Genomic DNA, 25,111 nt, shown 5'->3' with positions numbered 1-25,111 from the left:
TATGAAGGTAATATTTTAAAAGTAAAATTGAAACAATAGCAGCATATTTATGATTAGACTGAATTATTGCACAGTTTACATATTGCACTTAACAATCCTTCAGTGTGGTAGGTAAGTTACCTTAGTATTGCACTTGGCTACAGCCATAAAATAAACCACTTAATAGGCTAGTTATGTAACATAAGTGGTATTGACAGGCTCATGGTTTGTTTTTCCCAAGAGTTTAACAGTCTAATGGAGAGCGGAAAGCAACTGTTATTTAGTCTGGTGGTCTTACAGTGCAGGCTTCTTTATCTCCTACCTGAGGAGAGGTGAGCATGCAGACCATTGGCAGGATGCATTGGATTGCTGGAAATCTTTTTGACCCTATCAATGTACTGCCATTTGTGAAGATCTTCCAGAGGTGTAAGGGAGGTGCCAATGATTCTTTCTTCTGACCTTACAACTCACTTGAGAGCCTTCCGATCCTGATTGTTACAGCTCCAATACCAGACTGTAATGCTGTTGGTCAGGACACTTTTAATGGTGCCCCTATAAAAGATCTGAAGTATGGAGCTTGATAATTTTGCCTTCCTATGTTTCCTTAGAAAGTGCAAGTTTTGCTGAGCTTTTTTGACTGTGCTGGATACATGGACTGAACAAGATAAGTTCTCCATGATATGAACACCCAAGAACTTTGTACTCTTGAACCTTTCCACTGTCATCCCTTTCATCACTAGAGGTTTGCCAGGTACTTTTAATCTTCTGAAATCAATAATCAGCTCCTTTGTCTTTCTGATATTCAGTGCTAGATTGTTGTTGTCACACCAGACCAGTAGTTATCAGTCTCATTCCTGTAGGCCTCCTCCTCTTTGTCTTTGGCCAGGCTTATAATAGAGGGGTCATCCATGAATTTAATGATCTTATTTGTTTCATGTCTGGCGATGCAGCCATGTGTCAGCAGAGTGAAAAAGAGAGGGCCTAAGACACACCGCTGCTGTACTCCTGTGTTCAGGATGATGCTTCCGGAGATGTTGTCACCCACACAAACCTTTTGAGGCCTTTCAGTAAGGAAGCTCAGAATCTAATTGCATAAATGAGAGTCTATGCCCTGTTGAAGTAGCTTTGATATCAGATTCTGAGGGATGACAATGCTGAAGACAGAACTGAAATTGATGAATATCAGTCTTGCATAACAGTGTTTGTCTTCTAAGTGGGTCAGTGTTTCATGGGGAACTAGTGGGACTAGTGCACTTTCATTATAAGCTTCAGTTCATTTTCATGGAATTGTGAGTTTCAAGTGAAGAGAGGTTCACTGCTGCTCATGCGAATTCTGTTTTCAATGTGCAACTAATGTTTTTTTTAGCAAATGTCAGTCACTGTTTGTGCTGTAGAATTTGAAAGCAGTGTTAGTAGCATAATTGTCATTTGGTGCAGAAGACTGTGGATTCTACTCCCACACCAGGCAGATGGAGTGCTGGTATTGCAGTGCCCTTATAATTGTGGATTATTTGGTGCATTTTAAGGGAGGATAGGGGTTCTGTGCTTCTGAATCCATCCTCCTTTGTATGATATGCTCAGTAATATGAACTTATTGCCAATTTGTCAGTCATTCCCTATTGCAATATTACCACCTTACCAGTTATTTCTTCAAGGGCAGCAGATACTGAATTTGTAGATGAAACACTGAAATGTAAAGTTGACTGCCAGTAGCAACCTCTTCATTAGATACAGAGCTCTATAATGTGGAATTATTTGGATGGCGTTTACTTCTGCAGAGCTTGTGCTTGTTGATACTGGTGGATTGTAATGCCAGAAGTTTGAGTGACATTTTATTGTTGGAATGTTTCTGAAATGGGCAGTTTTGCCATTATTGGGTTCTGCATTTTGTTTTATTGTTTACTAGAAAACTGTTGAAAAATACAAATTTAAAACACACTCTAACAAGTGGTGCTGTATTATACATGGAATATAATTTATACAATCAGGAAGGTGAATCAAAGACCACATTCATGTATGCATGGCCCTAAAATATGTGCAAGGAGCCTATGGTTTGAAAACTGCCCAAAGGTAAACTTAATTCTGCACTGGTCAGATGCATTTTATTTGAATGTGGGTTTTAATGCCTTTTCTTTGAATATGAGTTTCAATGGCATATATTTACTGCTCATGTGAAGTCTGTTTTCATTCTGAGACTGTATTGTTTGTTTAACAAATGGCTATCAGTGTTTTTGCTCTTTTATTTCAATATTTGTAATCATTGTAGAAGTAAGTAAGAAAACTGTATGCACACTAATAGGTTTGAATAGTGTTTATGGTAACTGGAAAGAAATAGCCAAATTATGGAACACTAGAATGGCTGGGGAGGGGGCTGCTGTGGGAAGTCGGGGATTTCTGCAGGAGGGGCTGCTCTGGAGGATCCCAGTCTATTATCTTGCCTAGGGTCCCATTTGAACATGATCTGGCTCTGAGGATATCTACAAACATTTTCAACTAAATGACTCCACAGCTGCTCATTTGAGCATCTCTGAGTTTAGGTTCTTCCTCCATCTTAAACAACATCTCATCAGACAAATCACCAGGGCTGTTTTAAAATGTGGTAACTTTCCATTTATTTTGTGAGCATTTTTTATCTTTTCTGTTAACATAATTCATCTTCATGTTGTCTGTATTATCCCACCAAGATTTTCCAGATAATTATTCAAGTCACTACCGATAGGTCTCTTCTGCTCACTATCACTCTAAATTTAAAACTATGATCCACTCCATTGTGCATAACGTGCTTAAACAGTGCATTATTCTCATTATTTCTTTTTGTCTCTGACTTATGCTCTGTAATATGCTCTTTTAATTTCCTTGTAGTCTTTCCTATGTAAAATGAATCACATTTTACACAATTGGCAAGATAAACCACATTAGTACTATTACAAGTGGCAACGCAGTTAAAATTAAACTACTTATTGGGCAAATTTGTCACTATTATGCTTAACAATATCTTCAAAACAACTACAGCATATGCATTCATATGTACCAGGTTTATTACCCAGCTTTGCCTTTACTACATCTTTAAAGTCCCATAGTGATATAGTTTTTCTTGATGTGTATTTAGAAAAGAAATTGGATAGAGTGGAGACAAGTATATATAATAAAAATGTGCATGTTAATAGATATGTGCATAGGCAAAGTTTACATGCTCCCCATATTTTTCTAGGGATAGTTAAAGCAAAGATGTGCAGGGTAAGTAGGGTAAATACAGATGATGTATGATTTAGTTACAAATGAATGAGATGATAGGAGAATTTGTGAATAGTGGCTATAGCCATATGGAGGTTCTAAAAATAGCAGAAGATGTGAAATTATGTAGAGGCAATATTATGAAACCAATTTTTAAAAAGGGGAAGTAGCTATAGCTGGAGAAAACAATAATAATGATAAAACTAGATATATAACTACCTATAGTTTAAAAACAGATCAAATAAAGAAAATTATATAGAAGAATTGGCCTTTACTTATGGATGCACCTGAGCTGCATATCATATAAGAAGACAGACCTTTTTCTTCTCATATAGAAATCTCAAGAGTTTAAAGAGAAGGTTATGTTACAAGGACTTTTAAGATGTAGCAAAGGCAAAGTTGGGTAATAAACTTGGTACATATGGATATATGCGCTGTAGTTGTGAAGATATTCCCCCAGATTCACTAATCTTCCATTCAGGACAAGCATAATCCTGCATGGAAGCGTCCGTTTAGGAGGAGGAAGGCAGCGCGCCATGCATATTAGTGAAGGCTAGCTGCCCGACCTCCCAGGCATACAGAGAATGTGTACGAGTGCAGGGGATGTGTCTGAGAGCAGAGGTCTCGGAATAAACATGCCCCTGCAATGTAGAACATCATAAAGTGGAAATAAATGAGTGGGACTGCTCATAGGTTTCTGCATATCCCCACCAACAGTCCCCCATGTGTAGAACAGCAAAAGTACATATAAATAGACTGAAGAAACCCCTTTATATTTATTAAGAATCCGAGTACAGCTAACTGTAGGTGTGCAGGTGTCCCCAGTGCTTAGCTACAGTTAAAGCATCTTAAAAGGCTGAAGAGTGTACCAAGGAAGATATTTGCAAATGAAGCAGCACAACAATAGTGCAGTGGGCAGAGCAGTTGCCCAACAAGCAGGTATTCCTGGATCAAGTCCCACTGCAGCACCTGCCATTTTCCATGTGAAATCTGTATATGAACACTTTATTGCTGTATAACCTACAAAATAACATTTAAATGTGAACTGAAATACTGCATTAAATGCACATGTGAAGTGTCAATGTCGTAACGAATAAGGTACTAGTAAGCAGGTTTAAGCACTAGTAAGTGTGTTTAAGTGTGTTTGTGTGGGGGTAAGCATTGATTATACAGATTAAGCAAAGTAGAAGCTAATTTCATGTAAGAAACTGTAACCGGAAGTTAGCAGCGCTTACCATCGCGCAAACCCACGCACAATCGCTTAGAAGTGCTTTAAAGTGCCTTAATCATTCTGTATCCAATGGCCCATGTTCTGCCCAGCAACAAAATAAACAGCCTCTGCAAGGCTCGAACCCAGGACTCATACACTACAGTCACATTAGTTAACCACTATGCCATCATAGCAATACATAAGAGTGAGGTTTCAACAAACAAATCCTCACCATAGCAAAATCAAACTGAACATGTGAAATGAAACTATGTAGAGTGTGATGTTGTATAACCTGCTACATAACATAAATATGTGAATTGGAGTACTGCAGTAAGGTCAGATGTGAGGTGTTATGGTAATAAAGTGTTGAATTGCCCAGGTCCCCATACAGTGTACGTACACATGAATCACAGATACCAGACACAGATATAACATATAACAAATAATAAATCAATGTCAAAAGGAAAACATAATGCCAGTTAGCTATTAAGCAATGCTAAGCATTGCACGGGTCAGCTTACATGGTGTAAGCAAAGTGTAGGCTGGCTAACTCAATCTGCCCAGTGATATGCCCCTTTAAGCAATGCCAACCTTAGGTAAGTAGGTGTTACCATAGCTTAGTCTTTTCAAAACTGTCCAATCACAGAAAAGTGTGGGAAATCAGGCATATATAAACCCCACAGGTGTAGATACATCCCATAACTGGTTGCAGCTTCCTACTGTAGTCAGAAAGGTCAGAGATGGAGAAGGCATTCGATTTAGAGTGCAGCTCTGGGGCATTCATGAGTCAAAATGCATGGTGTGGCTCCTGTCAAATATCATGAGCAAAGACTCCTGCAGGGCCAATATCAGGGCTCCCAGTTTAAAGCGGAGGCCTGGGACAGTCTCGCCCGTGACCTCACTAGTGCCACAGGTATCCCCGGACTGGTGAGCAGGTCAGGCAACAATATGCTGACCTGAAGCGCCATAGAGGGGAGCTACTGGAATAGTGGATCCAAGTGTTTAGGCAGATGGCTGATGCCTCAGTACTGAGTAAATACCCATTCTACTCAGTATATAATAATAATTGCCTAGCTTGTGTACACAATGTATAGGTATGGCTAAATGTCACTGTATTTCTCTCACAGCTGCAGATGAGCAGGCTGTGAACCAGCACACCCATGCTGCTAGGCTAAAAAGACTGCATCACAAGGCAGGTTAGTAATAATCCTGCATGAACTGTTATATCCTGTGAATAAAGGTATAACCCCTGGCGTGCGTGTGTATACTCTGATTTAATATGTTGTAGTGTTGCATGCTGTAAATAGTACTGTTGTATTAAGCAGTGTTACCCACACTAGTACACAGATAAAATGTGTAGGAAGTTGTGTATAACAAGAAGTTAGTCATATTGTACAACTGAGGGAGACTTAGAGAGGCAACATTGGAAAACTTTACATTAGTTCCCTGATAGCACAGTGTACTGTGATGTTAACTGTAATATTTTTACCACACACAGCAGGAGTTTGAATCCCGGGAGTGGTAGTAAGTTGTATGCATAATCATACCTCACAGCTGTGCAGAATTTGTGAGAATGTCCAGATAGAAAGCTGTATGCATAATTAGACCCAACAACTGTACAGATTTTGCTAGAATGTTCAGATAGTAAGCTGTAAGCATAATCATAACCATCAACTATACAGACTGCGTCAGAATGTTCAGAGAGTAAGCTGTATGCATATTCATACCCCTCAACTGTTCTGATCTGCCCAGCTTATGCAGATAAATGGCCCAAATCTGATGCCTGGTACCCTGCTCCCTGAGAAATCAGTGTGATGATCCAAGAAATATAGGGAGCCTGTGATGACATATAAACGATAGTCAAACCTGTACATTGAGAATGTATATGAAAACAAGCCTGTCATTATAGCAACATATCCAAGGTGTATGAGAGCAATTCTCATAATATGTCACAGTAACACCTTGCATCCTGTCAAACCTCAACCAGAGTGTATGCAATAATGGATTGAGTGGTATGTGTATAACATCAGCATGGAATCTGGGAGTATGTGTAGAAATTTTCAGGTAGTGTTAACAAAGGTCTTCTCAACAGCTATAACAGGTAAAAGGTGTAGACTATATGTTAGACACAGTCCACATATATACTAATCTACAAACATACCATTGTACAAAGTAAGGCCAATGGGTAGTGTAATAATACATGTAAGGGACAGATCACTGCTGTAACTAAGAAAGTTTGAAAACTACAGGGATATATCAGTTGGTAATTGAACTCTCTCTCTTGCCCCCATCATATGTGCAACATTAACCCAATTATACACCTCAGCGGGTATGTTTACTCTCCAAACTTATGCTGGGACATATGTCGTATTGGTTCATAGATATATACATTTGGTTTCATGCATGTGCCATGTTGAAATACACCCATATTGGTGGCCTATTGCCATCAATAAAACCTGTATGCTGTTGTAATGGCCACTGCTGTTCCATATATGTATGTGTTCTGTTCGCTATGCAACTGGTTTACATTTGGTGTCTTGGGTTAATGGGTATACCTATGCATGCTGTTATAACTAATCCTGAATGCTGTTGACTATTACTAACCCATATCTATCTTTAAACTGCAACACCACAGCTCATATGGGAAGGCTGGTCCCAGAGGACGCACCTGTCCCACCTCAGCTGGCCATGGCACTGGGCACCAGCACATCTGGGGCCCAGCCTGGGACCTCCTCCTACTCCATAGGCCCTGCACCACCTTTGGGTGGAACCATTGTGGGAGATGGGGCATGCCTGACCCTGGGAGCAGGGCAGAAAAGAACCTGTCACCCATCGTCAGGTCCAGACCGTGGTGAGATTGATAAAGCATTTTGAGACCAGCTATGCCAGCTTGAGGGCAGATTGGTGCAACTAGAGGGTGAGCCTGCCCCTCCTACCCAGTCCCCAGCACGGCCACCTTTGGGGCTGTGAAGGTGCAGTGGTGACTGCCCATGAGTGGGGACCTCAGTCCCACTGTTTCCATTTAGGGCCTCATGGGCTTGCAGCTTCCAAACACCCCCCGTCCAAGGTGTTTACCCCCACGTGTCATATACTGCCCCTGTATGCATCTTGTTTGTCTTGTTTGTTAACCTACCCAATCTACCTCCTCAAATATACCTACTACCCCTCCCCACCATCCCACTCTCACCTGAAGAAAAGGGCACAATTTGTTCCCACAAAAAAATCTCGCCTCATACATAGCTGTCCATTTCGCACACATGTCCACTGGACACATGTAATCTGCTCTAATTGGCATCACAACAACTTATTGTTGTCCGTACCCACTCCCAGGGGTTTGAGTGTCTGAATCTACCTCCAAATTCAGTGCATATGCACAGCTGTTGCTGTAGAAGAAATGGGCAGCTATGGAACTTCCCTGCACCCTTTCTGCACATCCCTGGCTATTTTCCCTACTGTCTTTCCCTCTTTATGCCTCTTTTTTCACCAGTTTCTTATCAACCCCTTTTACTTTTCTTTTAAAGAAATTAGCGCGGGGTAAGGGGGGGGTAAGCACTTTTAAGCAGCAGTAAGCGGGTTTTAGCCTGTTTGCATGGGGGTAGGCAATGCCTACACAGGTTAAGCAATTCAGGAGCTAATTGAGTATGAAAAACAGTAACCGGAAGTTAGCAGTGATTACCTCCATGCAAACCCGTACAAACCAACTTACAACTGCTGAAAAGTGCCTTAACCACTCTGTATCCAATGGCCCTTGTTCTGCCTAGCAACAAAATAAATAGCCTCTGCTAGGCTCGAACTCAGGACCCAGCACATCATAGCCAAAGTGATTTACCACTAAGCCATGTCAGATATGCAGAACCATGATGTATTCAAAACATATCAACCAGCCCAGTCATTCAACAGTACTGAGAATGTATTCCAATATGTAGATGTCTAAACAGATACAACATATACAACATATTGATATATATATATATATATATATATATATATATATATATATATATATATATATATAGAGAGAGAGAGAGAGAGAGATATCCACGGTGGTGGTGGTGCGGTAGCGTTGTCACCTCACAGTAAGATGCTGTCCGGTTCGATTCTCAGCTAGAGGGTCTTCTGTGTGGAGACATGTGTGAATGGGCGTGCCTTTGTTGAAGGCTGTCCATCATGGCTGGCAACTCGGCATGTAAAAATCAACTGCCAATCATTAGCGGACTGGAGTTCTGCTGTGGTGACCCCTAAAAAGGCCGAAAGATACAGCATATATATATATATATATATATATATATATATATATATATATATATATATATATATATATGTAGAAATATATACATATATAAATATATATGAACATATATACATGCAAATGCCTGCAGCTATAGATATATATGTCTACATCTACATGTCTACATGTCTACATATATACGGCAGGTTATATATATGTCAGCAGATATATATATATATATATATATAGGTATATATGAACATAAATCTGTAGATAACAATGGGAAAATAACAAAAACATATATGCCCACATGCAACATTAATGGGGTTGAGAGGCCCCAAACAATATATGTCTTGTACGAATAGGAATACACCCCCCACAGCCAAACACATCCCCCCTGCAATACACTACCAAGTGTTGCAGATCCCATAACCGGGACCAGACACAACATGGCCATCCCTAGGATACATATACACAGACACATATATGCAGGTACACACACACACACATATATATATATATATATATATATATATATATATATATATATATATATATATATATATATATATATATATATATATATATATATATATATATATATATATGTATACATATGTAACTCTGCATACGCACACAGAGATATATACAGTAAGATACATATGTAGTACATGCACACAATATGGAGCAGCCAGTATTTCTACAGTTACCACCTTACCAACTGCGGACTGTATGAGCCACCCATACAAATGACATTCATTGTCTGCAACATATACCCACAGATATATCTAAGGATATAACACCACACACAGGTGTGCATAATTGGGAAAGCTTTATTTGTGTACTACGACAGTTCTATATGCCATGTCATATAGCTGTGTAGACACTGACATCCATATAAACAGAGTAATGCAACTGTGAAACAGTTATACTAATACAGTAGCCTGGAAAGGTTGACATATGTTGCTGTCCAGGCTGAGGCCTTCATGTAGTACAATAGTAAAGATAGACTGGGCCACAGCATAACAAACAATTAACAGTATGTAATGCAGATGTATAGTTCAGCAGCCACTATCTACACTCTGTACACAATACCTTGGGGTAAAAACCCCAGTTGACACAATGGGATGTATCTTTTACATAACAAGGCATAACTGATAAAATCACAATCACAATGACAAACAGAATATTCTGTATGGCAGGAGGTAGAAGGTCTGCATTTACCCTAGGTGGATTGTATGGAAATGTACATTCAGATACATTAAGGCTGCTTACCTCTGATACCCACTCATGTAACAGCCTAGGTTAGTTATGGTGCACTCCCTAGACTCAATAATACTGGGCCATATACCACTGTTACATAGTCTGGCCTCTGGAGTGCATTAGGGCACACATGTATTGTGTAGGTGAAACCCACACATATATGGCCCCAACCCCCCAGTATATGTGGGGGTCACAAAAGTAGTGGGGGTTATGGCAGGAATGACAGCATGACATACACACAGCCCACTACATAACAACCCCTGACAGCATGTCATATGTGCAAAGCCTGGTATGTAGGTGGAGGACAGAGGCTGGAACACAGGCACATATGTGTAAAACTGTTGGCATACACTAAGCAAGATATGTATATGTGTATATATCTATATGGATATATGTATAATTATATTTACATATATGTCCACCCTATGTCCTGAACATGGAGTGGAGCCCTACCTCAGCCACAATAGTACCAACCTCTCAGTGCAAAGGGATGTCAGGTATGTATTGCTGGTATATTTGTAGATTATTGCTACTGTAATAGGGATTGTCTTCACAGAAAAGGTGTGTGTGGGAGACCACATCTGCTGTTAACATGTGCACCATTGGCTACTGACATACATCCTAAGTACATCATAGTACAGTACCACTGCTAGCATAGTAATGCCCCTGTGGACTACAGCTGAGATATTGCCAATATATGTGTACAGTCTGACACACTCTGGTCAGTCCAGTGGTATACACAGATCCCCTTCATGCAAGACATGTGGACCAAGCCTGGCAATGTGAATGTAAACAGCCATATAGATGGGTATATCACGAAAATACTGGTATACATTTGCCCTCATATTTTATGCATTCATACACCCCTGTCTGTCCTGACACATAATAACCGCTGGTACAGAGGTGCCATGGCCACGTACTACCCACTAGTTAGTGACAGACATCTGTACAGCATCCCACTGCTTTGTCTGACATACATGACTGTTATGGTGGCCCAGCAGCAGTACACCTGGCAAGTATCTGGACATGACATCTCACTGGGTAAGTACAGTAAGCTGCTAGGCATGTAACAAAGCACAGTGCAGGCTACAGGCAGACTGACACAACACTGGCCTACATCTCCTATGTGGGAAAATACATGAACCTGCATAGATAGCAGGCTCTACAGGCATGTCACATCACAGAGTAGCAGACACCTGTGTGAAAGTGCATAACCACAACCAATGTGAACACAGCCACAGTCACATATGGTTAGCTAGCATAATATTACAGTATATGGACTATCTAATCAACACCATCCTCATATGCGCCACTAACACACCAACCCTACATACACTGGGCCACTACACAGTGTGGTCCAATGCCTGTCTGTGATATGGGACATGTGTATTTGCCCCTACAAACATGTAAGCTGATAGGGTGACATACAGTGGAGCAGCATGTAACATCAGATAGAACAGGACCAAGAACCATGACATTTACCACAGTCTCTACACAGGCCAAGGTACATATTCACTATACACATACTGTCGACAATTACCAGACTTACATATACCTCAGTACTGTACACACAACCACAGAATGCCCAGGCTATGTCCTCAAATATAACCCCTACTATACATAACATGTGTAGCAGTGTGATATCTCACTGGCTTGTTATCAGATATGCTGTCAATGAATATGGTGTACAGAACATATGCACCCCCTACTGCATGACATATGTACAAAGGATGACAGAGTTGTGGCTGGAGGCACAAACACAGGACCAATATTGACATGTTGCTGTGATAACCTCATACATTTACTGTTGTAACAAGGTTTGTTGCAACATATGTCCTATGAGGGATATGAAGTCAGTAACTTTCCCGGCTGTCACCATCTACTGACTGCAATCCTCACACTAATTATGCAGTTGACAGATAGGTGCTCTGTGGGTAACACAAGGAACACAAGGCACCTCACACTGCCCAGTCTGCAGATAACCATACAGATGAGGGTTCCTCATAAACATAGCACTGACATGACAAGTATTAAAACATGTAGGACAGCCAAATCCACACACACCCTGTTAAACCAACATTATCCCAACTGAAGTATAGCAGCACTTACAGTCTGTAGTCAAGACAGGCACACCCCCCTCCTATGTGTTGGCCTGTTTCCACAGTGTATGTTGTCAGAGGTAAGTCCCCAATCCATCTGTGATGTTGTTTGCCAAACAACAGATCTAGTTCCTGCTCACAGTGAATGAAAAGGCCCAACACCAACATGATGTTCCTAGATACTGGAGTGTGTTTCCATACAATTGGCTATGGGAATATTACTACAGCTGTTCCACATGCAATCAGCTAGAGGAGGGCTGAAATTCATGCAGAGGCCATCAGTTGATCATGAACATCACTGCCAATACACATGCTGCTGCCTAAGCAAAGCGGGTGTATGTTTCCACATTCACCAGAGTGGGAGTGAGAGAGGCAGACAGAGGCAAAGATAAGTCAGGGAGGGTTGGGAGAGTAAAACGTAAGCATGTTTGTGTCACACACCTACCAGTCCAGGGTATCAAAACTCTGACTGACTATGTACTGCTATTACATGTCTAAGCAGTCATTGGATGTGCCACATATGTTACATGTTGAGAAGTCCTCCAAATGTATATGTGATGGTGAGTGACATCTGCAACAGTGATATGGTAGCTACACGGTAGGTCCAGTACATGTGCCTGTCTGCATGAACAGGTGTCAGCGTCAACACAGCCACACTCTCACAGGGATGCACACATACTGACACACTTTGCAGGGCCAGGGATACAACTCATCCCTATTTAGATTGCCACAACACAGTACTGTGCAGGTATCACATGCACCACAGGGGTTATACAGAGGTTATATAGGCAAAGGGTATGTGGAGGTGTCTGACATCAGACAGCATGCTTCAGTATGCCAATGGGGGTTGTAGTGAGTGTGAATGTGGTCAAAGGCAACATACAACACACACACAGACATAGGGTGCCAATACTGACATGCATGGGTGCATTGCTTCATGGATGTGTAGTGGTCGACTGTGCCAGATGGATATACAAGGCTAGGTGATGGGTATACCTTGGCATCAGGTGACATGACAACGGTCTGCAGTGTGGCTCAGGAGTGTAGTATCTGGTTTCCCCACACAGCTGGGTATTGTATTCACCATCCAGTCACCTGGGTAACTATTGCATGTTGGCAATGCTGTGCATTGCTTGCCATGTATGTGTTCCTTAGTCCATGACATGGACGGTGTCTGGGATGTGCACACCTCCCACATGCATGTACAGTGACATCTGGAACTGTACCTGGGGGGTCTGCCCCATGTTATGTACACAGATTGTTATCATCACATGTGCCACTCCTGACCTCTTTTGGCACCAGCATACCACATAGACACTGTATGAGCCAAACATACAAGTGACACCTGCTACCTGCAACATTTACCAACAGACAAGTCATGGGATATAACACCACACACAGGTTTGCATACATGGAGAAGCTTTATTTGTGTACTTCTACAGTACTGTATGCCATGTCATATGGCTGTGTAGACTCTAAAATATGTTTAGACAGAGTAATGCAACTGTCTAACAGATAAAGGAATACAGTATTCTGGAAAGGAGTACATATGTTGCTGTCCAGGCCAAGGCCTTCAAGTAGTACAACAGTAGACACAGACTGGGCCACAGGATAACAAGCAATCAACTGTCAGTAATGCAGATGTACAGTCTGAAAGCCTCCATCTACAGTCTGTACATAATCCCTAGCAGGTACATACTGAAGTAGACACAATGGGATGTATCTATGATATAAAAAGGCATGACTGAAACCATCACAACTGCACTTAAAAACAGAACAGTCTGTATGGCAGGAAGCAGTAGGCCTGCATTTACCCAAGGTGAATTGAATGGTAATGTACACCCAGATACCTTCATGCAGCTTACCCCTGTTACCCCTCAGTATTCACTGGTGTCAGTGGCATCTGTCCATACAGGGAATGTGTATACGGCATGGCATGACCTTTGTGGGTAACATTTGCTGGCCTGCCAGTTGTAGCAGGTGCCCATTGGGGCAAATAGCGATGGACCACTGTATGCAATGCATTGCCTATTGTTGGGATGGGACAGGATGCCATGTCCTCTGTAGTCCATTGCAAATACCATGATTACCATCTGTGGGCAATATGGAGGGGACTACCAACTTGTTGGTTGTTGCCTGGCCAAGTGTGTTTGTGCCCGGGACATGGGTGGATAGTGTTCTCTGGGTAATACAGGTGTTGCCTATATTGTTCCCCATACCATGATGTCACATGTGGGTGTATAGATTGTTTACCCCAGCCACTGTGATGTTTGAAATCTGTTATGCTTGTAATGTGGACATTATGACATTTAATAGGCCCAACATATAGGAAAAGTGCAAAACCTGCTCCGCACTGCTTCGTGCTTCACACAGGATACGTATGACAAATGCACACACACACACACACACACACACACACACACACACACACACACACACACACACACACACCAAAGTCTCACAGTTACCATGCCTGGGATTAGAACACCTACCTAGCTTCTACAACACACTACAGCATTACACAGTTATAGCACACACCATGGAGATTATTGGGATACTCCTTCACCAAAGGTGTATTTCACAGGGAATGACATCAGCGTGCATGTCAAAGAAGGGCAATGACAGGTGTACTGACTGTCCTCAAAAGCATTGGGACCTACACATATGCACAAACACACACACAGCTGCCATGAATGGGATTAGAACATCTACCTAACTACTACAGCACATTAGAGCATTACGTGGTTACAGAACACGCCATGGAGATTACTATGATACATCTTCACCAAAGGTATATATCACAGGGAATGATATCAGCAGGCTAGTCAAAGAAGGGCAATGATAGGTGTACTGACTATCCTCAAAAGCATTGGGCCCTACACATATGTACAAACACACACAGTTGGCATGAATGGGACTAGAACACCTACCTAACTACTACAGCATATTAGAACATTATGCAGTTACAGAACGTGCCACAGAGATTACTGGGATACTCATTCATCAAAGGTGTATTTCACAGGGAATGACATCAGCAGGTTTGTCAAAGAAGGGCAATGGCAGGTGTACTGAGTGTCCTCAAAAGCATTGGGCCCTAAACATAGACGCAAACACACTCACAGTTTCCATGAATGGGATTAGAACACCTACCTAACTACTACAGCACATTAGAGAATGATGCAGTTACAGAACACACCACAGAGATTACTGTGATACCTTTCACCAAAGGTGTATTTCACAGGGAATGACATCAGCATGCATGTCAAAAAGGGCAATGACAGGTGTACTGACTCTCCTCAAAAGCATTGGGCCCTACACATACGCACACACAGTTGCCATGAATAGGATTAGAACATCTACCTAACTACTACAGCACATTAGAGCATTACATGGTTACAGAACACGCCATGGAGATTACTCTGATACGTCTTCACCAAAGGTGTATATCACAGGGAATGATAGCAGGCTTGTCAAAGAAGGCCAATGACAGGTGTACTGACCGTCTTCAAAAGCATTGGGCCCTACACATATGTACAAACACACACAGTTGCCATGAATGGGATTAGAACACCTACCTAACTACTACAGCACATTAGAACATTATGCAGTTACAGAACGTGCCGCAGAGATTACTGGGATACTCATTCATCAAAGGTGTGTTTCACAGAGAATGACATCAGCAGGCTTGTCAAAGAAGGGCAATGGCAGGTGTACTGGGTGTCCTCAAAAGCACTGGGCCCTAAACATAGACACAAACACACTCACAGTTGCCATGAATGGGATTAGAACACCTACCTAACTATTACAGCACATTAGAGAATTATGCAGTTACAGAACACATCACAGAGATTACTGAGATACCTTTTCACCAAAGGTGTATTTCACATGGAATGACATCAGCAGGCTTGTCAAATAAAAGGCAATGAAAGGTGTACTGACTGGAAGGCTACCAGGGTCAATTGTGTACAGTGATGGACATTTGCACATAATATGCTTATGAAAAATGGGAGTGTGCTGTGTGAGACAGGCCTCATGAGAGGGGAGCTGTCTGTCACTGTCTGTCACTCTCTTCTCACATCTATTATGTGTATGTCTTAGCTGTTATAGTGTGCTGTCCTTGGATATATGTGCATATTCTCATCCGTTGTGTGTGCAGAGCATGACGGGTGTGTAATGTGGATGTTTGCACAGACATGTGTGACTGACTGCTGTGTATAGTCCACAGTTGTTTCCAGACATGGGATTCATTTCTCTAAGTGTGTGAGCATGCCCAGTATGACCCTTCTGTAATTTGTTTTCTGACATGGCCTTCGCTTCTCTAAGTGTGTGAACATGCCCAGTATGAGTACCTGTAATGCATGCGTGACTCCATTCCAAGTAGGTTGTACTCCAGTGCAGGTTTTTGTGCTCTACACCTACAGCTAGTAACCTGCTTCTGCAGGATATCTGTAGATTGGTTGACAATGTGGGTCTGGCAGTAAGTTCCTGGGGATTATAAGTTAAATGCAGCTTTGTCCGGTAATGTGGCGTGCAACCTACATATTCTGGCACACTCATGTCATTCTGGCGTGGAAACTGCAGACACTTGCTGATGGCTCTGTGTATATGGTCCAGCACCTTGGTGCTCTTGTGGCTGTGGGTCCCATGCCTGTACAATTATCACCATGACAGGATGGCCATATCGTGCTGTGGACATACCTCCCAGGTATTCCGACTCATTGAGGTTATCCAGAGGCAGGGCTCATTATTCTGTTCATTAACCCTTCACAATTTTGTTTGCAAGCAGGTTTGTGGCCACCCATCCCAGTGTTTGCAACCATGATAAGTATGTGCACTCATCAGGGTTTCACCCTGCACAGACTCCATGGTGGCAATGCTACCCCCCCCTCTGTTAATCTGTCCTCTTCCTACCATTATGCACACAATATCTGTTAGGTATGCCTATAGTTGCCACTCCATCCCAGCGGTATGTACAGATTGGTCCACAGTTCATGATTTGGAACATGATGGACATACTATTGGGAGATGTCAGCATGTCCTTGCATTTGTGTTCTGTAGACTGTGTTTTGCCATTATGTGGGAGTCCATGGGGTAACACACAGTGGTGGTACGGGTGTGACACAGACTTGTGACAGAGGACAGTGGGGCATTGGGTACTGATGTAGGCTATCTGTAGCAGGCCAGTGCATTCTGTCAATTGTACAGACCCAGGCTGCAAGGCAATATATTTCCCTGGGTTGACAGGATAGGTGTGCAAGGTGATGATGGCAATTGTTTTTGTCCTTATCAATTCATTGCTGTGGATGCTGGCAGGGTGCATCCAACAGCTATAGACACACCTGCATGGGACACCTCTTCAGCATGTTGCATTCTGTGAGTATTCACATAGTAATGTGGGATCATATTGTACTCATTCACAGCAGCAGGGAGGTGGCCTGTGTGTTACCTGAGGCTGATATTGGGTGGGACTGGCTGCATGTGTGCTAGGGTAGCTACTTGCAACTGCCTCACAGGTATACGTGGCCCTTTCCCCTGCTGGTGGCTAGTGGGCAGACACCAGCAGCTTCTACAGACATCATACCTCTCTCTTTTGTGGTCTGCCAGTGTTTGCCCACAGTACACCTTAGTTTCCCATACTACACAACCAAATGTTGTGCTGTGAACCTGTATGTACAAACAGAGGGTGTCTCCATTTCATTGTTCATAGGTTCATAAGTAGGTACTAGGCTATCAGCACAAGGGCCTACGTAAGCCTAGCCAACAAGGTTCCCTGGCTTACGCCACCCAAGAAAGTTATTTTCCTGTGCCACTGTCAAGCAGAGACAAAGAAGTGATCCCTGGGTGTATTTCCTATTTCCCATCCACTCATCAAGATTTTTCTTGAAGAGTGCTAATGAAGAACTTTGCTTGACATAGATGGGTAGCCTGTTCCAGAGTATGGAAAGTCTCTGGGACAAGAATCTATCCCACCAGCATGTCCTGTTTATTATGGTGACAAGGTTTAGGTCCCTAGAGCATGTATCTCAGAGGGAGTGGGATTTCTTTAGGTGTAGCATGTCCAACAGCTCTGGGTTTGACATAGCTTTATATGTTAGGCAGAGATCACCTAGGAGTAGGTGATATGCTACAGAGTAAAGCTGGATTTTTTTGACATGGTCAGTGTAGGGCATTTGTTTGAGGCCAGTAATCCTCTTTGTGAGGTACTTCTGTGGCCTTTCCAGCTGCTGCAGGTGTCTTGTGAAGTACATTCCAAAAGGGGAGTTGTACTCTATAATGGGTCTAATGAGTGTCGAGTAGAAGGGAATGATGACCTCTTTTTTTCCTGGATGAGAACCCTTTTATGATAAGGTGTGCCATGTAGAAGGGCTTCCTGACTACTGTGGTGATGTGACTATCAAAGGAGAGACTATCACACATTCTTTGTTAAGTAGCTTGCTGCCTATGTGGTAGTTCATGGGTAAAGAGTTTTTACCAAAGGGAATGTGAGATTTTAAACAGTCTCTCTCTACAGTATTTCCACCTGTGTACTGTGTGTATGTCTGGGCCAACAATCATGCCATGTCCATCTTCTATATGGTGACAGTTATGACATCTGTACAAATCATATGGTCTACTGCTGCAACATGTCTTGCTGGGACACCAGTCTGTTTGGCGCTGCAGTTGTGTAGACTTGGCCCGGTCATCAGCAGTACTGACCATGGGACACCAGGACGCACCATCCATGGCTATTTGCTGAACACTTTCACACAGCATACCACTAAGAACTACCTAACACACAGAGCTCTGCCTATTGTAGACATGCGGCTATCCATCTTGCTGATTTGACCAGCTCAGGTACTCGGTGCTCACTGTTATTGCTCCCACACATGGCTGGTAATACATTTCTACATAGGTTTGGTGGGGGCACACATCACAACTGTGGACATGTCATACAACCACCTGATATGTCAGGTACTCTGTTGGCTTCCACACAACAACCTGACACTCAGATCTCTGCATATTGTACACATGCAATATTCCATCGTTATAATTGGGGCAGTTCAGGTACTCTGTGCTCTGCTGCTGTGATACCCATACATAGATGCTACTGCTATACTACATAGGATTGGGCGGCACACCTGGCAGTTGTAGACATTTCTGCTATACCCACCTGATATTTCAGGTACTCTGTTGGCCTCCACACATCATCCTGACACTCAGAGCTCTGCATATTGTACACATGACACAATCCATCTGTCTACTCTTGCAAGAACAGATGCTCTGTGCTCACTGTTATTACTCCAACAAATGGAAGCTAATACATTTCTGCATAGTGTTTGGGGGGGGGGGCACACCTGCCAACTGTAGACATTTGCTTTGACCGCACTAGGATTTCTGGTAGTCTGTTGGCTTCCTTTTAAATCTGTATTCTGACCTATCCTGCAGACTACAGGCATATCCGTGTAGTACAGTTTATAGGTTTTATTGACCTACATTGCCATTTCAGACTTCCTACCCTTCATGAATGACATCCCACTTCCCAACCTGCTGTACTCTGTGTAGGTGTGCAGGGGGGTTGATCTCCATTTCTATTACCCTGAAGACCTTAGCACAGCCTTTCCTTGTGTTCATCTATACCTGTCCTGCTGGCTGGGTGGGACTGTTGTTGGGTGTGTGAACTTCCATGACATGCATGTGTGTGCCCTATGGACACACATTTGGGCCAGCACATGTCCTGCAGTGGGATTTTTCACCTTGTCTGTTACTGCCTACTTTGTTGACACCAGTATTTGTTATGGTTTCATGCTGCCCGTATAGCTGTTCATTGTCTGCTGCCATCCCATTCAGCCACCCAATTTCCTTCCTTGCATGTTCACATCCATACCATTGATACAACTAGCAGACCATACTACTGCATTCAGTGATTGATAGGAAGGGTGACTTACCTTGGGGCTGTGCCAGTACTGAGGATGGTGCTGGAGGGTGTGACTATGTAAAGCACAGGTAGTGTCATTTATGGCATCCCTTTTACTGTATGCGCGAGTCAGAGACAGTTTCCATTCCCTGGGTTCCTACTGTGAAAGTGTGTGTGCTATGCACTGCCTCTTTGCCAAAGCCAAGGCATACTGTGCATGCTTCCATCTGCCTATAGGTGTAGGCTCAAGTTGTTCCTCCACCGAGTCACTCTGTGCCTGTGCTGACCTTGGCAATGGTGGGGGGCTGTGTGGCCCTGCCCCATGATGTTCCTGCTGCAGCTGCTTCTGCAGGATCATGCTGTGTAGCATGGCACATACCATGAAAATTTGGGTACATGTAGCTGGAGAGTACTGCAAGGCTCCACCGGATGTGTCCAGGCACCGGAACCATGACTTGATCATCCCAAACACACACTCTTTTATGATTCTTGTTTGTGCATGTGCCTCATTATGGAGATCTTTTTCGGGTGTGTGTGCATTTCTGATGGATGTCATCAGCCATGGCTCCAGTGCATAACCAGCACCCCCCACTAGGTGCCTGTATGGGATGTCCCCACTGGCAAATCTTTGGTACAGCTGCGTCAGATTCCACATGTGGGAATTGTGATAGCTCCCAGGACTTTCAGCACACACATTCATTATAATGCCCTGGGCATCACACACAACCTGGCAGTTGATGGATGGGAAGCCCTTGCGGTTTATGTAGACCCTGCCCTGCTCATGGGGTGGTGTTTTTATGTGTATCTGTGTGCAGTCTATAGCACACACTATTTCAGGGTATGCTGCTATTTTTTGGAAGAGATGCATATTGCTGGCCAATGCCTCATGGGTGTTGAGGAAATATATGTGCTCACTGGCATATGCTGACATGGCATCCAGGAAGTGGTGGAGTACCCTGGATGCTGATGCCTATGAGATCCCCATGATGTCCCAGTTGGCCTTTGCAAGGTGCCTGTGGCTAGTATTCTTAAGCCTATGCATACCTTGGTTTCTACTGGGATGGGTTCCCCTCTGTTGGTTCTGTGTCTGAGGTGTGGCTGGCACAGCTCAAGGATATGCTGTAGGAGGTCCCTGTCCACCCTATAGTGCTCCACTATCTCCAGCTCATGTAGCCCCTGGTAGGTTTACCTGGGTCTGTATACTCTTCTTCTCCTCCTCACTGTGGGGTGGTCATCAGCATTCACATCCTCACCATCCTCGGCCTCTTGCACATGCTGGTTTATGATAGCAAAACAATCCCTAACATTTCTTCTCTTGCTTTCGTTTTGTAAAATTTCCTCATTTGTATATGCCGGTGGTGCAGAGTTTTTGGGAAAAAACAAGGGGGAAAGGTGTTTGCATAGTTTATAGTGGTGTGCTGGGCTGGGCTGGTCTGCTGCCTGTGTAATTGGCTGATTCTGATACAGTTCATCTACCAGCTAAGCTAGTTCTCCTTGATTACCTTCCTATTGCTGTTTTCCCTTCCCATTGCCTCCCTGTTTAAGCCCATGTGTGCACCACGCAAACAGAGTGTTCAGATGTGCACACTGCTGCTATTTCCTGGTTTAACTTCTTTTTTCTTCCTGTAAAACCCAGTGCGGGGCATGCACACCCTCTTACACTTTGTAACAAGTGCTAGGCAGGCTTAGACACACCCCCTAGCTTAGGTGTGTTAAGCTAGGAGCATACCCGAGCCACAGGGCTCAAATCCACTTACAGTATGCCTGACACACACTCCCCATGATGTCACCTACCTCCTAGTCTTACACCCAGCTATTCATACTCTTACACTGTTGGGACCTGCCTCACATGCTGGGGAAGACTGGGATTCACTATCCTTCTCCTCATTTGCATAGAATTGCCTGCTATGTGTCACACGGAGCCTCCCCCCTTAGCAACCACCACTCACTGGCCAGGTTGTCTTCTGCCTGCCATTGACTTAGCATGGCAGAATAGTGATTTTTGTTAGAATGCTTATTTTAGGTTTATTTTCTTATTTTCCCCCAATCCCATTTACGTGCCATTGCCCTATGCTTAAACAGCTGAGATCAGCAAAAAAAAAACAAAAGTTGATTTTTTAAAATTTTTTGTATTGTTTGCACTACCAATGGCCTTATACTTGGCCATTGGCATACTTCCTCAATGATATGCATCCTTTATTTGGGGCTGTCATTGCTCCGTTTTGGATTTTGCAGAAATGTACTCGGTTACTAACCGAGTACATTTCTGCAGATAGCACTAGTCTTGCACAGACTGTTGCAAGCTTCCTGAATTGCAAAATCACCTCATTTGCATGGATTTCACCTGCAAATGGGGTGATTTGCATACCAAGGCTTAGTCCGTGCAAGATTTGTGCAGGAGCGCTCGTGCACACCCCTGCAGGCTGTTGCTGGATCACACGGCAGACATATTGCCTGCATGGGCTCCTGCACCAATCTTGCACTCCATGCAAGCTTTTGTGAATACAGGGAATTGTTAAGTATAACAGTGACAAATTTGTCCAACCAGTGTCCAATAAGCAGTTTAATTTTAACTGTGTTGCCACTTGTAATAGCACTAACGTGGTTTATCTTGCTACCTGTGTAAAATGTGATTCATTTTACATAGGAAAGACTACAAGGAAATGAAACGAGCGTATTACAGAGCATAAGTCAGAGATAAGAAGAAATAATGAGAATAATGAGCTGTTTAAGCACATTATGCACAAAGATGTGGATCATAGTTTTAAATTTAGAGTGATAGTGTGCAGAAGAGACCTAGAGGTGGTGACTTGAATAATTATCTCACGAATAAAGAAATATGAGTGGATTATTAGGTTCCATGCAGATTCAGAACCTGGTATAAATAATGTAGTCAGTATCAAGCCTGTGCTTGTTAAAATACAACATCAACATTTGCAACATTCACCTTTAAGAATGTTTTAGAAACGTTTTAATTGATGGTATAGTGTGATTTGTTGGCTGTGGTCACATGTTACCTTTTGGCTCTAATTTAAATGCATTGTAATATGTTATGTATTGTTTTAGCACTGAGAAGGATTGATTAACTGAAAGCTTTGCTGCATTAAAGTCTGTTTTTCCTGACGGTGGATTTGTGTCTTCTATAGTGGCTTTTTTGTTCCAGCTCTCAGTGTACCAGTTATTTGGCTCTAATTGTGGATTGTTGGACTGATATATTGAACGTCAGCATTATACAGAGCTTAACACAGCCTTTAAATGGAAGGTAGAAGTGAAATGCATTGTTCTGTTAAGAATTTATTGACTGTGGAAGTTAATCCATTGCTGCATCTGACATCATCTCCTCCATTGTTAGAGGAGGCACCTCGTAGTGATGTTACTTTGAAAAGTTAATGTTAGTACTGGAAAGAAAAGTTGGGACATATAAATGCATTCAATGGCAACGTTTGAGTTTTCAAGCATACTTAGACTTGGGGGTAGTACCACGTGGTCTTTGTATTCTCAAGATGCATTCCTATGCAAATACTTACCCCTAGCTGTTGAAGCATTGGCAACAGCTTAATTTAAAATTAAGTCTAGAATATATGTCCCCAGTGAATGACTTTTTCATTGATACTGAAAATAATTTGAGATAAGATTTTATAAAACTTGAAGATTTGTGCATATGAATTGATTTTCCAGTATGATGGAGGTGTACCAGAAAATGCTTGACAGATTACAACTACTTGATGACCACCTGGAATCTGTCAAGAGGCGTAGACTCACGAGGGATGTTAATGACTTTAAACAAGGTAATATTTTCTCTTGGTCAAAAGTAGAGAAAGAAGTTAAGCTTGTCATTGCTCAGAGGGTGTGTATGGATCAGCTGGATGAATTCTCAACAGATGATGGTGTCAGAATAATTAAGGAAAAGGCGGCTCCTGCTACAGCATCTTCACATTGCAATGGTGAGCATGTAGCTCCTCCCCCGATGATGATGTCAGCAGATTTGAAATCTGGGACAGAAATGAGCATGATTGAGCAAGCAGAAGCAATATTCGTAACTGAAAAATGCTCGAATCATTTGGTATCACTCAGTATGGTCCAGTCAGGGTCTCAAATGCGTTTTCAGTTAGATCTATCTGAAAAAGTGATTGTTGTAAGTAGGAGTGGATCTAGGGGTTGTTCACAGCAGAGACAGACCCCACACAGAATGAAGAGAAAAAACAACAGTCCGGCATAGCAAATAAAGACTGTGCTGCGTCAGAGCTAACTAAAGGTATTTTAGACCTTTTGAACTGTATACTGACTGAATCACATGTGTTCCTACTGGGAAATGGACTGAAATTTATTCCTAGTGCCAGTGAGGATCTAGTAAGTGCCTTAACTGATTTAAAGTTATTTGTGAGGACTTTAAACCTCAAGATATTGTTTAAGAATGCTTCCCAAATAAATGACTTGACGTAAAAAATGTAGTACTTTTGTACCTATCAGTAATCCTGTAATTACTGCCTTTCATAATATGTGTGAATATGAAATTAGGCAAATGTATGATTCTAATTTGAAATGGAAGCACTGTAACATAACATATAATCAATATGAAGCCCTGAAAGATTTAGAAAGTAATAATGACATAATTATAAAATAGGCAGACAAAGGAGGTGCTACAGTAATAATGAACCGCATTGATTATTTAAATTTATTGAAGTCACTATTAGAGGAAGTAAATATTTTTAAGAGGATAACTTTTATAGATGTTAAAAAAAAATGCTGCAGATGTAAGTATGGTAATATATGACATGCAATTGAATGGAGGAATTTCAATTGATTTATTTAACTTCTTAACTGTTCCTTGTCCAAGGACACCACAGGTATATGTGATAACAAAGATCCATAAATCATTAATACAACCCCCACTGAGACCAATTGTCTCTGGTGGGGGTTGGGTTACAGAACCAGCATCAGTTTACTTACAAAGAGTATTAAGTCAATATCTGTGTTTATGTTCAAGTGTAATTAAAGACACTACTGATTTTTTAATTAGGTTGAGAAGTTGGTATACCGGAAGAATTGGTAAAAATTTGAGTTCTGACTTTATATTTGTGACATTAGATATAACGTCACTATTTACAGTAACACCAAATTAATTTGGGGTTGAGGCTGTACGTGAAGTTCTTACTGGTGAAGTGGGGATGTCAACAGCAAAGGTGCAAAATATTTGTGCATTA

The sequence above is a fragment of the Protopterus annectens genome, chromosome 1.part0, assembly GCF_019279795.1.
Source record: "Protopterus annectens isolate FY-2018-M chromosome 1.part0, PAN1.0, whole genome shotgun sequence".
Taxonomy (NCBI): domain Eukaryota; kingdom Metazoa; phylum Chordata; order Ceratodontiformes; family Protopteridae; genus Protopterus; species Protopterus annectens.
This window is presented reverse-complemented; position numbering follows the sequence as displayed.